Here is a 16,425-nt window from a genome sequence, read left to right on the forward strand (position 1 = left end):
GCTCCTGTGGAACCACTTACAGCAATGGAGGTTAAACAGTATTTATGGACACACTGCAGGTGCAGTCTCATCCATGCAAGCAAATAACAAGATGCCCACCTTCCCTTCCCTGTCTAGGGAGCATTTTCTTCCCCCCCCCCCCCCCCCCCATTACCCACAGTATTTATTTCAAAATTCACATTTACAATCTCTGTTAAATCCTGCACTCAATTACTGTGAGCTTTGCAGATCTCTGGACATGGAAATATTTGACAGTACATGGGTAGGATGTGTTGCAGAACTCTGTTCTCAGGATCAGTGTAGAATGTAGGTATCTGATCATACATCACAAAACTACTAAGGAAAAATGTGCATTAAGTTTTGAAATCAAGTCCCAGGTAGATATTTAGCCTTCATAAATGTCAAGTAATATTAAATATATTTTGAGATAGTTTGGACAGAAGTAATAATTTCAGTAAGAACACTATACAAGTTGAAGAATAAAATTAAGATGTAGAGTACTAAGATTCTAAAAATGGATGTTAAACCTGCCCCAACATCATCTCTGTAGCAAAGCAAGAAGAGTGCCACTAGAAAAATCACTTCTCATTCATCTGAGGAAACTGTGTATTAGCAGGGACCCTAATACCAGGTGCAAATTGAAATATGGTTTTCAGTCCACACATAGAGCTCATATTATCACTGGGAACTCAGCAATTGGATTGAAAGCATTGTACAGCCACATTCCTTAACTGTTACACACTATCACACTTGTTAAAATTATCTGGAACATAGCAAGTGCTTGATAAGAGAATCAGACCAGAGCACAAATACAGTGTTCTCTATGCCAAATCTCTCATTATGAAGAAAGTTGGGAAAAGGCAAAGATTTTTGCTCTATAAAGGAAAGAGGCAGCATGCAAAAAACTAAAATGCTATTTCTGATGTGACATTTTGTAATGAAGTGATACTGTAAGATTATCTGGACAGCAAATGGTTTGTGTGTCCTAGTTACTAAGTGTAGATAGCATTCACTTCTGTAACTGTCAAAACCCTTTCATAGTATTTTAATTTGCAAAAGAACCTGACTTCACTGTGGATATGTTATGATAAAGCCTAAAAAGAATTTATCTGATCAAAGAAGAATGTATTACCACCATGCAGAGATTTGCTTCAAATCCTGCATAATAGCAATAATAAATACAACCCACTTTTGTACAAAAACAGATAATGGGAACATAAGAAAAAAAAAAAAACCTTTAAATTTTCTTTAAGAAGATTATATTTCAGAAATGAAGAGAAGAATATTTACGCATAAATAAGTTTTATTAAATGAACACCTAAGATGCTAACGTCTCCCTAGTAACATCTGCTTGTCAAAGTCCTATGCAATCAAGTGAGCAACTGAAGACTGACAATCTCCTGCTGTAATATATTTTGGATTATGGATTCAGGATCATTTAGAGATGTTGGTTTCTAGTGGTTATGTATAAATTACAACATGAACTAAGTTACCCAAAGAATAATTTAATTTCTAAATTTAAATAGTGCCTCAGTGATAAGTGAAAACAAAATCTGCAGCTTCATAATTGTTAATTCAGTATAGAGTACATAGAACTAAAATAACTGCTGTGATCCCATAAGTTTTAAGGCAAGCTGTTTAATGCAGTCATTCAATGAAGGTTCACAAACACTAATGCATTATACAGTTCATTTACAAAAAATTGTATTCATCAGTTCTGTGGCTACACCAGTCACTCTACAATAAATAAAACATGAAAAAATGTTTTTCACCAGACTCACAAAACCTGCTGATTTTAAGCCACTTAATAGTCTTTCAAGATACTTTAGAAATGTGATATATGAAATCCGGGGTAAATATGAAACATATGCCTGCACTAATCAAAAGAACCAGAAATTTCCATTGAAAACATAGGAAATAACTGTTATTGTCAGTGTAATGATAGACAGGGAACAGTTTATTTTTCCTTGCTCAAGTGTAGCACCAGCATAGACTCAGTCTTAAACCCCTCTCTAAATTTTCTGATTTTCCCCAGTGTATGAACACATACATGCATTTAAAAAAAAAAAAGAAAAAAAAGTGAAACTATGAGATAGCCTTGTCTCTAACAGGGGAGTAGTTCACCTACTAGTCAAGTAAGTAGTAGTTGGGATTAGGCTGCTTTCACTTAATCTTCATGCATTTGCTGTGTCAGGAATATTCCCACTACTCCTAGCAAGGGCCATAACCTGATCCAGTCCACAGTATCCAGGAAGGCCAACTCAAACTACCCTCAGGGTTGAGCTGAGAAGACAGAGAAACAAAAACTGCAGAAATATGCCCAAGTCCTATTGTAAATAATAAGGATGGGCAGAAGAAATAAAATCTCAGAATATACTTTGCCTATGTTATTATATACTGTTATTCAGTAGTGCTCTTCATAGGAGGCAGAACAAAAGCATCTTTTCACTCTAGTACCATGAAAAAAAAATTTAAATTCCCCACTTTTAATTTGCAACAGATAGTGAGTTTTATAGAGCACTTTAGATGAGCTGAATAATCACACACCTGCATGAAATTTCTTACTATTGTAGCCTGAAGGGATCTACATGTCAGCCAAGAATCTTGATTTAGGCAAGAAATGGCTAAAAGTCTAATATCAGCCTACAAATTAGCGTGAAAGAACATCACATTAAGTGGGGAAAACAAACCAACACAAAACAAACACCAACAGGTAACTTCTATGGCTTACCCACTCTGTATCTCATTTTACCGGGTCTCCCTTAGTTGTCAGACCCATGTAACTCATTAGCACACATAAATCAAGCCTAATTATAAATTGTTGTGTTCTTAAGGAAAGCAAAGATTCAGGCTGATATACCAAGATGTGTTTGAAGCACGTAAATCTATTTGTACCTACTGTGGAATAAAAACTGGAAACAGAATGGATTTGATTTGGATAGTGAGTAGCAAAGGCAAAAAAAAAATAAATTAATAATTCCTTGTGAAAAAAAGTTTTATCTGATAGCTTAATTCAAATTGCAACACTAAAATTAGTCTTTCCTCCTATCCATAGTCAGCTCTTTGCAGGAAGTTGTTTGAGGGCTCTATGGGAGCAGAATAAAGACATGCTGCTACATTCCATTTGATTACTAAACACCATCACTCAGCCCCACAGCTATTGAAAGTAACTGGTAAACAAAAGGGATCTCATCCCTTTCTACTTCAGAAGGATACTACGATCTACCATGAAAGAATCTGTGAGCAAAGGGCGACTGTAAATACCATGATAAGATACAGGTTCTAATAGAGCACTGTCTCTAGTGGTCTGATAGGAACTAGATGAATCACTGTGGACTCATGGTAACAGACACAGAAACATGAATTTTCTTTCCTTTTTTCACAGGAAGCAAGTTCCACAACCACTGTACAATCTTTTTTTCAAAGTCTTCCACATGTGTGTTTGTGATAAACAGCATAGCTTTTAATGGATCAAAATAATTCATATGAGCCTTTAACAACAAATCGTGTCTAAAGAAAGGGGAATTTGCCTCCAAACCCTTTCCCCCATAGAGCTATCAACAAAAAAATGTTCCATGAATATGTTGATAATAAACTAAGCAGATTCCTGAAACTTGAACTGCTTCTGAGCCTTTAATCCCCATTTGAAAAATGTATCTGACAACTGATGCGTGCCCTGATACTGTCATTTTTTTCCTCTTAGCACTGTTATGACCATTTCAGCAATAATTCTAAGGTACATATCTTTCTAAACTCTTACTGGAGATCAGAAGACCTAGTGAAGAATGTTTGGTTTCAATGCACAGCAAATTCCTGCCTCCAGAAACATGTTTTGGTATTGATCACTGAAACAGCACACCTGAAACTGTGATCAATCTATAAACTGTACTGCCTCTCACCTCCAGAAACCTGCAGAATTGTAATGAACCTTCCTTTACTGCACTTATGTGTGAGCTGAAGAGGGCCAGTAAGCAATGAGACAGTTTTTCCTCACTTGATGCTACCACCAGCAAGTTGGAGTAGCAAAAAGAAAATACAAGAGCAGTAGATCAAATATATTTATCGATGACATGTTATTAAATACACAGTGTACCAGCAGGAAAAAGTTGTAGTAAAGGAAAGATACAAACCACATAGATCTGAGGGGATGTTATTAAGCTACTTGAGTAGCTTTTAGAGTGGCTAAAAATATTACAAATCATTGTAAGGATGACATATATGGTATTATTTTCTGCAATACCTAGCCATGACCTGCCTCACCTAGGGCTGTGTCTGACCCTACTTACCCTCCTTGGGCCTGATCCTGACCCCTCATTTGTGAGCCAACATCCTGACCAGACCCTATGCCATTCCCATGGAGGTGCTTGATGTCTGGGTTGGGGGTTGCTCCTTACCCCCCCCCAACCTTCCCTGATCCTTTGCTGGGGCAGCAGGACAGGTCATGGGTCATAGCCCAGGGGTCTCCACAGCTCCTGGTCCCACAGGAGGAGCTGGCTCTCACTGTACCCTCATGGTCTCAAAAGTGTAACTATTTTTTTATTAAGTAAAATATAAAAACGTGATTTGAAAATTTTATCAGTTCTTCCCTGAAATTATTTTTTCATTATAAGATTAATGAAGTGACCCCTTTTCCACTAGTTTCAATAAATTAGCTCCTAAGCATCTGTAATTGCCATGCTGCAAGCAGTACCTATGAGCATAACCTCTCACATCATCTACAGAAGAATTTCCTTCTTAGGTCAGAGGAATGTCCTTTCTTAATACTACTTATGTTCTGTATGAAGCCTGAAAGAATTATTTCTCTCCCATATGCCTGTGTGATACCACATGATCTCAGGAGATAATTGAGACAGATGTGCTTTACACTAATTGCTTTGGAGGTTCTCTGACACTGAAGGTCTGTAGTAACCTGCCAATTCTCCAAAGCCCCTAAATAAGTGCTCAACCAATGGACTTGGCTCCATAAAAATCCAGCATGGAATTACTAGGAAGAATTACCACTCAACCTCCTATCTGTCTTCACATCTGCGTGGTGTTCCAAGGGTCACTGCCCTTCAGACAGCACTTCCATCTGTTCTAGACCCAAACAAGACTTGGGTCTGTTTTTGAGGGTGGGGGTCACATCCATTCTCCCTTCCATCTGGCCATGTCTCAGGGATCTTCTGGAGCTCAGGTGCTGCACTGATGAAGAGAGATCACTGGAGCACACGCACAGCAGCACCTCTCCATGGTGGGAACTGACCTGGGGCTAAGAATGGAAGATAATATGTGCTAAGGGGAACCACCAGAAGATTTTGTCTTGCCTGGAACCTACCACCATGTACATCTTGCTGTACTTTCTTTTTCTGACAGGCAAGGTACTTTGAGAATAAGAAAACCAAATAAAAGATATAAGGAGAGACAATATCCTTGATTTGATATAGATGAAAAAATTGAGGAAACATTTGTGTGCACAGTCCCTTAACCAGAGTAAACCCTCTAAAAAGTACAAATTCCAAGCTAAAACTAGTATTAGAATCAACAGCTCTTAGTTTAACCTAGAATCACACACAGATTAAAAAAAAATATCATATATCAAAGATTTTAAAACTATCTAGTCTTTCCAGGTGTAAAAACAAACATTCACATATGTTAAGTGTTTTAACAAAATTATCCCACTGTATTTCATAAGCTCTCAGAGCATGTCTCAAGGATTACTCCCAGTTTTTAGTAGGTACCATATCCTCTGTTACATATCTCCCCAGTCGGACATCTTCATTTTCACCCTCATGCCTGTTGTTTTGTACCCTTAGGTGCTGGTTTCTTTCATGTAGGTCAGTTGGTGAAAAAGCAACATGCCTCTGTCAATAGTTAAATGTTTTCTGATGCAAGAATCAATCTACCTCTCTTTTTCACATATATGTATATGGGCACACACAACAATAACTGTTTTTTTCTCTGTACTAATAAGCAGATTTATAGTGCTCCATGTATACACATATACATCCCTATGGTAGAAATCAGTTATTCCCCATAATAGCCAGTAAGGTAATTATCTCACTAAGCTCTGCAGCCAGCAACTAAATGCATCATCTTGTCAGAAGAAAGACTATGACATATACCATAATAGGAAAAGTATTATCATCAGTGCTTTAATCAATGTTAACATTAACAGTGCTCATCTCTGGCAAAGCACAAAACTTTTGACCCCCTAAAGACCTATGGTAAGATATGACAGTATTTTATCCTGGAATTTGTGTTTGCTCCTAATTAAAAAACGTGTGACAGGTCTCTAGCATTAACCCCAGTTGTAATCAAGCTGTGGATTGTGCCTTTCCCTTGCAAAATTTCAAGAAGAAACCTAGGGACAATGGTAGTACAGGAATGAATCAGCTAGAAATCCCATGCAATTCATTAAGGAAGAAAACCAATGTCACACAGATGTAGAGAGACATAAGTTGGTTGTGCAATATCTCTGAAAGGAATTAAAAAAAATTGAAAGAAAAATATCAGATAAGTGCAAAGAAGCAAATTATTCCCACTGGACTTTACAGGACTCTATGCCTGAGTTTAAATTCAGAGAACATTATGAAGTAAAATCTACATTCTTCTCTTTTCTCTCAGGAACAATCTTCCACTCTCTGTGACCTCTTTACTCTTAAATCTTCTACAATTCAAAATACGTCCTATTTTTTAATTATATTTTCTGGGGACTGTGTCATTATTATCACTGCTGTACCACCTCTGGTGAGGTTCACACTCTGGGATTATCCTATATTATGTACTAAGATTTCAGCTGTCCCAGCAAAGTCTGAACTGGAGTAGGTGCATGTTGGGGCTATCCCACCTGTCCAGAAAGCAGCTCAGGTCGTGCCCCAATCCACTTTATGCCCTTCCCTTGGCAAATAAATCATTAGTGTAACAGAGAACTTTAAACACTGGATCAAATCTTTCCCTTCCAAAAAGGGCAGTAAGGCCTATCTGTTTCATTCCACTATATTTGGTTTTCTTAGCCAAATAAAATAAAAAGAGGATGTATCATCCATCTAAAATCATTACCATCTAACAAACAGACAGCCTTTAACCCTTTCCAGGCATTTTACTCTAAGACCCATGGTTACTATTAAATTACTATGGATAAGCAAGTGGATCTTCTTTTCACTCAGGTTACTGAAACTCAGATGACAGATGATGTTCTTATTTTACAGAGTAGATAAGAGTATGGAAATGGTGTTAAAGAAGTGAAAACATGAATTTCATTGTGACCATATAAATCAAGATGCCAAAAAATTAGAAGCCATTTGTGAAAGTCTCATTTTAGCTACAAAATCATTCTGGGAAGATGATAAAAGCTATAGACTGGAGTGATGGGAAAAGAAAATGCTAATAAGCATCCTCAGAACCACTTTTTGGTTGTTTGGGTTTTTTTTTTTTGGTAGGAAAGAAGGACTATAGCTGAATCTTAAAATATTTGGGGCTGGTTGGTTGTCTTGTTTGTTTTTGTTCCACTCTTCTCCCGCTACTGAATATTCCAGAACAATGAAATGCTGTCCACAACCACACTGACTGAAAAAGTTTACTGTGAATCTTCACATCATCAGCTTGGACACAGTCACTGCAGAGCAGAGTTAACATAAAGCTTTACGTTCCTGGAGAACTGGCTCCTCTGGAGAGACCAGTAGTAGTCTCTGCACCCCCTGTGCCCACAGAAAGCCTCATGCTGAAAAACTATGGGACTTTACAGTCAAGCTCCAGTAACTTTTCAGTTCCAATATTTTTTGCCAAATTTTTTCCATTTTCTTTCTCCATTTATCTTCCCTCTGACAAAGAAGTAATTTAAGATAAAAATACATTTTAAGAGAGTAAGAGCCCAGTTGAGATGAAAAGCAGTTATGATTCTAGGGGGAGCTTTGGCTGCTATCAGTTGTACTGTGATGATAATGTTGGTGTTCACAATGCCACCTGCAGCTTGTGTGATAGATGTGATTGTGTGTTTTGTTTTGAGGCACCCTAGAAATGTTGTGTGTTTCCTGGTCACAAAACACGACTGCCAATCCTCTCAAGCTCCCTGGAATCAAATGAAAATGAGAGACAGTGACCTTTCCATTGGGGAGAAGGAGAATATGAATAGGAAGAAATAAAGAATAATACATACAGACTCTGACAAAACATAAAATTATTTCTTCCAAGAGTAGTAACCACTTCCCACTGAGAAATATTTTGGTACCCTTTTTACACTATCATACTTAACTACCAAGTGATTTTTATTGAAATCAGTGGGGTTAGTCAAGGAGCAATAAAAAAGGGATTTTGGAAAAGGACTGCAGAACCCGGTCCATCATTGCTACATCACTGGATTTAGCGACATATATAATAAGTATTTTTCATCCATTTCTATTTTCATAAGTGTACTTTATAATTACTTATATTTTTAGATAACATAATCTCATAATTCTCTATTTGTAACACTAATATTTAATTAGTCAAGTGAGATTAAATTTTTATGCTTTTTATGCTTTATATACAATAGGAAAAAAAATCAGTGCAATACTGCAAAAAATTTGCCAATACTGAAAACCTTATACATGTTTATTTGGGAATTCTAAACAATGTCAAGCAGTCTTAAGAAGCAGCATAATAATGAAGGATATTTTTATGAAGTATCTTTCTATCCAAAGTCCAAGATAAGAATTCTTGAAATTTAATCCCACTGAGTGACACCAGTTACCACTGAAAAATACTCCTTACAAGTTCTGGTCTCTAATGGAACATTACTGACACACATAGGGTGTGATTCTAATCTTGGTACTGCTATAATGATGCCATTATGGGCTTTGATTTACAAATCTGATCAAGATGCATGTCTATATTTTAAAAGGCAGTTGTTAATAAGTATTAAGTATCAATAGAGTGAAAAGAATAATTATATTAGGCTGAACAAAAGCTACCAAGGAATTAACAACCAGAAGCAGTAGCAGACTCATGCTTAAATCAGCTGAAGGAATTAGCTTACCTTTTTACTATATCAAATTAAGAAGGGGTCTGGAATACAAGGCATAATTTTAAAATACAGCAAATTATTCTGCTGCTAGTATTTCATTGATTTCAATAGAATTAGTCTGGCAGGAAATGTGTTTTTCTGTGTTGCAGAAGGACCCTGCTTAACTGGTTGGAAAGTGTGAGGACTCAGTTCTTCAGGACTTCAAGTGTCCAAGTGGAGAGATTATCTAGTTAGAGACCCACTTTCTGGTTTCAGTTCCTCTCAGGCAATTTTATTGCTTATATAAGATCCTAGACAGGTATAGTTGTAGGGCCAACAGCAATAATTTAACACATTAATGCAGGCATGACTGAAATGCAAATGCAAACTGTGTTTCCACCTCCCTTGCAATTATTTACCAGCCCATCTAACCTAGTCATTAACTTGGTAAGAACAGAAGGAATAGACTTGCAGCTGAAAAGCTAAGATATCTCCTTGACTTCAATGGAACTTGGTTGGCTTAGAGTAACACCAACTCACTCCTGGACTGAGATTTTTCAGAAAGCAAACAAAGTAAATAAAATATGCTTTCCAAGTCACAACTCTAAAATATATCCTGTAAATCCATTTTTTTCCTCTCCCTTAGGAACTGGAACCTTGAGAATACAAAAGTGTCAGCTTTTAACAAATATTAACCTTTTAATTTCAGTCTCTCTTTCTAGAGGGTGGCTGCTGGGGTGATATGAAATACTGATGGACTATCCATCACACAGCTTCTGCCTATGGGTCATTGCACAGCCTCAAACAACCACAGAAACCAAAAGATAAATCTTTTGATGAAATACTTGCAATTCTTTAGAGACATTTTGCACTAATGCCAGTGTTTATCCCAGAGTGGTTTCTCTGCTGTCAGCAGAAGCAAAGAGTGTTTATAATGCAGTTTGCATCAAGACTGAAACACGGTTCCACAGACTGAATCTGAGCAAGAGCCACGTAAAGCACCTGGAGACTATTTTGTTCACATTATTCACAGTGGAGAACACAAGATCGAATGTCAGAGTTCACCAATGAGTGTCCACATACAGAATACAAGGCTCTTTTTGAGATATGAAAATTTGGAGTGATGCATTTATCTGAGGTATTAGAAGCATTTATATTGCTGCATTACCAAAGAGGATATTCTGAAGCAGCCGCCTTCAGGCTCACAGTTACACACACAGAGGTCTGGAAAGAGATGTGGTTATACAGAGGATTAAAGAAGAAAACATTTGCAATGTGCCCAGCCCAGCTCTTGGAGAAAACACATATAGTAGGATGAAGTTGGTTTGTTATGTGATATTTTATCTGCTAAATTCAAGTCTCACAGTAAAAATGAAAGGCGAGAGGACTTCGGTATTTTTATTTTCTGTATTTTGAGAATAAACACAAGATAGGAAGAAAAGGGGATTGAATTCAGCCACTGCACTAAGTGATGCATCTTGGGGATTTTGTGACAATACGGTGTGAGGATCCTCACTCCTTTTGCTGCCATACTTCATCTAGTGGTCCCCAGATTTATGTGGGACCCTAGATCTGTCCACAGACACATTACATTTTGTTCAGGTCTTGGAATGAATGGGTTCTTCTGATGTTGTGTTTCAAAAATCCAGGAAACAAAATTAAAAGCAGCATAAAAATCAAATATTTATATAAATATTATAAAATCCAATATTCACACAAATTTAAGGAAAAATTAGTTTGGAAGCCCTGCCAACACCTCCTGTCACGGATGCATCTCTTACAACACTCGCCATGAGAACTCTTTACAACTTCAGTTCTCTTACTTGAGAGCTTGCACATTACTCACAAGAAAATGTTCTTGACAGTTAAATATATTACATACCGAGTCTTTGTACTAGGAATCCAAGTCACTTTTTTTTCCACCCTTCTTTTTTTTCTTCTCCCTCCCCTTTATCAAACACCACTATTGACTGGGGAGCAAAAGCCCCTAAGATACTAAATCTTCCAACCATGAAGGGAAATGGAATGGTTTTCTAATGGAGTATATCTGAGTGCCTCTGGCTTTTAGAACCTGTCTTTAAAGTCTGCTTACTGAGGCATAGATGACCACTCAAACATAGACAGATTTGTCACTTTGGTTTTCAGGACACCCATCCTGTAAAGACCACAAAGTAATTGCAAGGACTTTAGTGGTCAGACCTTCTCTTGCTATTCATGAGGTTCTTGAATTGGATTTCATTTCATGCCAGATTTGACTCTATCAATGGAAGACCAGCTCAAATGATTTCACAAGAAATGCCCAAATAACGCCACCCATTGTTATGAATCTTTTTATGCTCCATAATGCAGAGCCAGAAGAAATGTTCTAACTGTAACAATCAAAGTATAGCTACCATTGTCCCAAGGGCCACTATAAATATTTTACAGGACACACCTTTAAAGAAAAAAAAAAAATCAAACCCAAAACAAAACTCATACATGGACATACATATATTAAACTTAGCTAGAAAGCCCCCCTTTCTCAACAGTCATAGTTAGATTGTCATCTGGCTTGATAAGGTTTCTTCCAATACATTCTTTATTTTAGACCTGCTGCCATAAAAAATTGTGGAAGTTGATTCCATGAAAGCAGCTGCAGAGTCATGCTGATTTGCACCACCTCCTCCACAGTAGGAATGTTAATGATCACGTTATTTTTGGTTCCTTTCCTGACTCTGGTTAAAACTTGAAAGAACAAACTTGTTTTATGCTAGTTGAAGACTTCACCCTTTGCACCAAATTAAATGCTGAATCAAACAACATCACAGCCACCTTTCCTGTGCTCTCCATGAAATAAACAGCACATCTAATTATAGGACAAAGTTAGATTATTTTAATGCCTATGGTCATAGCTGTCAAAGTATTTGAAACTCTTCTACTTCATCAAGCCACTCAGACCGTAGGCATGAAATAAATAAGGTGGCTGGATTATTGTTGTGCCTTAGTTCCACTTGTTGCCACCAGAATTCACGTTATAGTGGCTCCTGTATTTAGTAGTCAAAGCAGCTTCAGCATCTGACACAGTATTTGCATGTTCCAAAAACCCCATATAATGCACTAGACATGAGTGATCTCAAACCCACTCAAACTGTAGATTCAGAAACTCTTCCTGAATTCAAAAATTTTTAAAGAAGAACAGAAAGCAAGAAAATATAAACTCAAATGAAGGACCAGGAAGTAAAATGCAGTTGAGAGCAAGCAGAATGGAAACCAGAGAGAATATGTGAAAAATAGATCAGCGGGAGAATCTAATTTCTTCTCCCTCGTGCCAATCCAGTTCTATATAGAGATGATACTCACACATGTCTTTTCTTAACAAGAACAGAGAAAAAAATGAACTGACTGTACAAGTAATACAAAGTAATAACTATGCAAAGAAAAAAGCTTCATGAATTTCACCTGGCTTCAAAACTTGAAAATAGCTCAAAAGGTTCAATAAGATTGAAATAGTAATAAATTGCAATATTGTAGGGGAAGAAATTTCATTCAATAGAAAAAAGAACAATTCATGTTTAGATTTATGTTTAAATTAACCAGCATTGTAATACAAAGTTACATTTACTCATACATGGAGTCCTTATTTCAGCCTGTGCAAGTCTGTCATGAATAAACACCCAGGTTTCATCAGTGATGAAGCAAATACAGTTATGAGACTATTTTAAACACATTTCACACACACACTGCAGACCTGAAGTCTCCAGAAAAATAAAATCCCACTGGATATCTTCCTAAAAATCTATCTGGTTGTTTTCCACCAGGATTCTTAGGAGTCATTATGAGCTTCTATGAACCTGAGAGGGGTTTTTTGTTTGAGGAGTTTTTTTAGCTAAATAACAGAACAGAATGTTCTCAGTAGCTCTTCTGTTAGGTGACAATACAACACCAGAAAAAAAATATCAGATTAAATCAGGCTTCCTTGTCTTCTTCAGTCTTACTGGAAAAATTAGGGATTTAAACAAAGGCCAAACTATGTGCAAACGAAAAGGTGTTTCTTATCTACAAAAATAATTTATATTATCAGAATAAAAAGTTAAAATAGGTTCCTTACATTGTTTCTACAAAGAACTGAAGCTACAGCCAAAAACATAGTAAATGGAATTCAAGACAGCTGCATCAAAGAATCTATTATTGGCCTGGGCACACCAGCACACAAAAGCAGAGAAATTACTATTATGTAACCACCGAGAAATGGAAAAATTATTATTTTGGTCATAAACAAGTAAAATTCTAATTTATTTAGAGAACATTGGCTGAGACTTTCAACAGAGTGAAAAGAAGCTAGATGCCCACATTCCCCTGAATTTTAATAGCATTTAGGTTCCTTTGAGAAGCCAAGACAACACTTTCAATTAAAGTATTTTACATAATGATTTCATGGCTTGATCCTGATATGCACTGAGACAATTCCCACTGCAGCCAGTGAAAGTTTAGGGTAATCAGCATCTCTCAGCACCTGACTGAGAGAACCCCAAACTATAAAACTTCTATTTACTACTTCATGGATTTAAAAAAAACCAAACCAAAACTAACCCTCCCTCCCCCTCCAAAAAAAAAAAACAAACCCACAACTATGAATAAACAAACTAAAAGAGTCCAAACAATTTTACATTGTGCTGTGATCAAATAATGCACAAATCAAAAATTAAAATAGTTATTAACTGCTCACCAAATACATGCAGCAGTGTACTATATCATGTATGGATGGTGGAACACATGTGAAATTCAATGTCTACAGTGAAAGATTTTTGATTCCTCTAGCCCCACATGTTTTTAATAATGAGTAGATTATACTGTGCCATTCAGCTGGAAAACTTTCAGGCTGGAAACTCTCTTGGAGAGCTTAGGAATTGGTTGGTTGGGCCTCTAGCAATTAGGAGGTGCTTGATTTAATGTTTTGTGCATGTTCATATACCTAAATGTATGTTACAGTTTTAAGCACATGTTTAAAGTTTTCTCTATATCTGAACCATGACCTATACATATTGTATTCAGCTATGAGAGCAGCAGAATAACAACCCTGCCTATAGTACAGTGGCATTCTATGTCCAAGATGTGCAAAAGTAACATGGTTATTTACCATCCTAAAAAAGTAAAAATGAAGTATGGAGTTTATTTTGTTTTCACATGGACTAGCATTGTTGTATGTAACTGTCAATTCCCTTTAAATCCTAGAACTAAGATACAATTAAGGGACATAAAACTACCACCTGCCACTCAGTCTAGCTGTTAACTCAACCATGATGAGATTATGATGGTTATGATACAATAATACTGCAAACACAGAATTACTGCTCAGGCTGCCTAACCTGAGAAGTACCTGAATTTAAGGGGTTTGTAAAGTATCTGGGTACAGATACCAGCAGTATGGTTTAAAGACCTTTCTTAATTATTTATTGAACCTGAAGGAGTTCAAGCTCTCAAGTGAACCCCTCTGTAATTCCCTCCCATCCAGTAGGATGTTGGGTGATCTCAAATTCCTGGTGAGATCAGTAAAAACTGTGTTTCCAAGGCATGCCATGGGAAGCTCTTGGTCTCTTGCAGATTCTCTTGCGGCCATTTTTGCACGACTAGAATAATTTTATTCAAAACACATCTCAGAGAGGGATTAAACAGCCACAATAGAAATCTTTTGGATTTTCAAATGCAGTGAAATAGTAACTGTTCTCCTTAGTCATTAGTCATGTCTGTTTAGCATGACTCCTCTTACACAGAAAAGCTGGATTTCCAGAGGGAATAACAATATAATGGTCAAGCCAGATACCAGAACACGATAGTTGAAATAAAAATCAATACAGAGCCATACAGATGCTAAAATACACTGAAAATAAAATTGGTTTCCACTGTAAATGTAATTTAAAAATCTAACATATTCAATATATTTGATATTGATTATTTTAGCAGTATTTCTGAAGGCTAACAGATACAATGTACTGTTTGTACTGAAGTACAAAACTGCTTTTGTTGTCCTAGCAACAGCCAGAAAGAATGATCTCACAAATCAAATTCAATGGAAATGCAATGCTTACAGAAATAGACAACACAATGATTTTAAAAGTATATTTTTAAGTTGCCATATTTATGAACTTGAATCCGGCCTTTCCAAACTGAGCTCCTTCTAAGGAGTAGGTAGTGTAGTGTAAACCTGTATTTTAGTGAAGAATAAGTAGAATGAAACTGAATTGCCAAACTGGAATATTTTGCATACTTAACTGCTCAGCTTCCTTTGGCTACTGTTGTCTGTGGAGTAGAAAATTCCCATCTCCTACTGTCACCAGGGAATCATATAGGAGACTATTTCTACTAAGAGATATGAAGGCAAATCTTAGGAGGTACTTTTAGGGTTTTTTCTGCCTTCTAAAGACAACACCATGGGAGGGGCAGAGAGGGGGACTGGGCCGGTATGACAATGCACAGAACATACAGTCAAGTGTCTTGTGCTTTGGGGAGACACCTTCACTCTCTCTGAGTGAAAGGCAACTAGAGGATGTAACTACATCCCCATCCAACCCCCAAATGTTCTCATGGTCCTGTATATGGGTCCCTTCCAACTCAGAATATTCTGTAAGAAACATCCCACTCAGAATCAGATTTGTCCCCTTGAGGCAGGTCCTACCGAAATAAGTGACTGGAGTAAGGGTGTTTCCACTCACATAAACAGGTCCTATAACATGTTTATTCCATGAGCATCTTCAACAAGAGTCATCTAAGGAACAGAGAAAGTGAATAGCTCAATATATTCCAAGATCCATATGAAATTGGAATGAACCAAGAAACAAAAATAAAATAAAAAAAAAAACTTCTAAAATATTGGAACAGCACATATTCTACTTCATGGGGAAGATATCAATCAGATGTAGTTATCCCTTAGATTTTTTAGAATTGTTTAGTTTTGTCCTGTCTTTGCCACACAGAAAATACTAGGTCTGATTTTGTTAGTTTTTTTAGTTTATTTTTGGGATTGGTTTTTGCTTTTTTGTTGTTCCTCTGGGTTTTCTTATTACATTGATCAATGGTGATTTTTTTCTGAAGTCCTCATGCTGAATGCATTTATTTATTGGTTACATTGTTCCTTATTGTCATATGAATTAGCACCATCATATACAGTATATCTTTCTATTGAAAGTAGATTCCTTAATTATTTTTCTAAGTAATGTGAATAATCAATAATTTTGTTTCAATTTACCTTTAAAAGTAGAAGTATAATAAGTGAATAGTCACATAACCTGAAAAGAGAATTGGTTTAAGAAATCTCTCCAGACAGGGGGGAAAGTGCTTTTCCTAGAAAGCTTTTGAAGTATTTTCCTTTTTTTTTTAAAAAACTGAACTTAAACTGAATGCCCATGTGCAACTTCACCAGCTACACTGAAGCCTCAATGACACTAATGCAAGCAAGTACAGAATATAAACTTGTCAAGGCATGCTTGAAA

The sequence above is a fragment of the Pseudopipra pipra genome, chromosome 14, assembly GCF_036250125.1.
Source record: "Pseudopipra pipra isolate bDixPip1 chromosome 14, bDixPip1.hap1, whole genome shotgun sequence".
Classification (NCBI taxonomy): domain Eukaryota; kingdom Metazoa; phylum Chordata; class Aves; order Passeriformes; family Pipridae; genus Pseudopipra; species Pseudopipra pipra.